Source organism: Mastomys coucha, unplaced genomic scaffold (genome assembly GCF_008632895.1).
Source record: "Mastomys coucha isolate ucsf_1 unplaced genomic scaffold, UCSF_Mcou_1 pScaffold8, whole genome shotgun sequence".
Lineage (NCBI taxonomy): Eukaryota > Metazoa > Chordata > Mammalia > Rodentia > Muridae > Mastomys > Mastomys coucha.
Window position 1 is genome coordinate 78,441,444 of NW_022196914.1, and position 2,424 is coordinate 78,443,867.

The window sequence follows — 2,424 nt, forward strand, 5'->3', positions numbered from 1 at the left end:
AGAGAGAGACAGAGAGAGAGAGAGACAGAGAGAGAGTATGCAGTCTTTTTATAGCAAGCCAGGCTCCTACCTGGCTGTTGCTAGGTGACTGTAGGGTGGAGCCTAGAAGGAATGCTAATATGGAGAAGAGAAGGGTCCTAGCCCTTCTCACAGTTTTAACAACTTGTCAGACCACCTGGCAGGATGAGACTTAAGCCCAAACAAGGATGAGTCAATTATGGGTGGGACCATAGCTTAACCAGGACTCTTTAAACATTTATATCCTTGACAGGCTGTTTAGACTTTAATCTCACTTCAGTATCTTGGGGACTCGAGAGCTTTGTTGGGTCTCTTTGTCTGTCTTCCCAGTGTGGCCATATTTAATAAAACTCCATTTTCTGCTTACCTTTTTTAAATTTTGATCTTTTCATTGATTTATTGAGGATTTGAGTCCAAATCTCACTTGGGGTACAAGTTGTAATCCCAAATTGGATAATATTCCTATAATATTATCTTGGTTTTACAACCAAGCTTCCAGATGATATAAAGTAAACATATTTTTCTGTTACAGACTGATTAAATGTAATAACAAAAAATTGTTTTAACAGCCATGACAGATAATAAATGAATATTGTGTTCATATGCATAAGTTATACATGACTCAAATTTCTTGGGGAAGTGGATTCCCCTGGCACTGACTCTCTATAGAGTTAACTTAAGCTCAGTCGTGTTTCTTGATGTGGCTAAGTATCCATTTTGTCATCATGATTACCACTATTATTATGTGTTATTAACCAATGTGAAAATTATCAAGTTGCATAATGATAGCAGTCAGTTAGAACCATCTGCCTTTGCATCTTAAAAGTATTTTCTTAAAATGAAAGGAGTTTAAATTTTAAATTTACCCTTCATGAGAAATAGCTATTGTTCTACAGAATGTGTGAAAAATATTTATAAGTTATTATACTCTGTAACATAACACATATATTATTATCATATTATTTATATTACTTCTTCAAAGCTATCATTAGGCATGAATAACAATCATTGACTTACTATGGAATTAAGTGCAATTGTCTAAGATGATAATGGCCCTGGAAAACCAGACTTGGCTGGTCTTGGGGGCAATTAAAAGACTGATCTTCTAAGAATTTCAATTCCAGACTTTCTTCCTAAGTAAATTATAAAGATGCACCCCAGGGAACTTTAAGGAAGTAATGAGGTTTTCATTTCCATATGTCAGATGAGCTTTAGCTAGTGTACTTATTACCAGAAAGGGCCATGAGCTAATTTCTTGGCTCATTCATCTCAGAGAACATCCTGAACAACATTTTCCAGCAAAGGGCACAGAGAGAAATGTAGTGTGGGAATAGTATACCACAGAGGATTTTTCATCCTTAGTGTGATGCAAAAGAAACTTCCAAGTATGTATGGGAACATGGAAAAAAGGCATGTGCAGAAGAAACTTCATCTTCTAAAATGACTTGACATTGTCTTCCCCCACGTGTAAAACTTCTATCCATGTCAAGGCCATTTGGTGTATGAAAGATTTCAAGCACACATCTTGAGGTAACCTACTTTATGGTATCTTAGCCAAGCTGTTCATTTAAATTGAAATTCAGTAGATAACTCCAGCTGGATATCTTCACAAATTGCTATTTTAGAACAGGATTCTAAAATTAGAAGGCCTATTTTGAAATACTTTGCAACTGACTTGTGCACAGTACATACTCAGATGGTGAGGCTCATCCCCAGTAGTGGCAGCTTGTAGATTTCAATGGTCTCACAGGCTTGAGCTATATTCTTTTACCAAGATATCCCTTTATATTTTAGTATGTGTGATACAAATTATACTGTCTTGCCATCTTATAGAATTCATGTACTGTAATGCCAGTGGTATCTTAGAAATTAAATGTTGTCCTTATTCTATTACTGTTATGAGGTAATTTATATGATCTGGACTTTTTTTTCTTGAAGGGGCAGGAATTGCTAGTTGTTTTCCTAAACATAAGTTCATATGGTTTACACCATAGTTCATATGAAGAATAACCACTGAATAATCATTCTCTGGAAGGCTCTAGTGTCAGACCTGATAACAGATCTCTAAATGTTTTCAAAGTCCTCGAGTTAGTAAGAACTGATTAAATATTTAGGCTTTGGATATAGGTCTGTGTGTGTTCAGGAGAAATTCATTCTTACTATTATTCTATCTGAAATTTTGTACTACATAGAAAGTGTCTTAGCCAGTGTTTTATTACTGTGAAAATGCACCATGACCATGGCAACACTTGTTTTAAAAAGCATGTAACTAGGGCATAACTGAGGATGAAATCATCTTCAGAGGTTTGGTCTATTATCACCGTGATGGAGAGCAAGGTAACATGCTGAAGTAGCTGAATGTTCTCCATTTGGATTCACAGGAAGCAGGAAGAAAGAAGAGAGAGA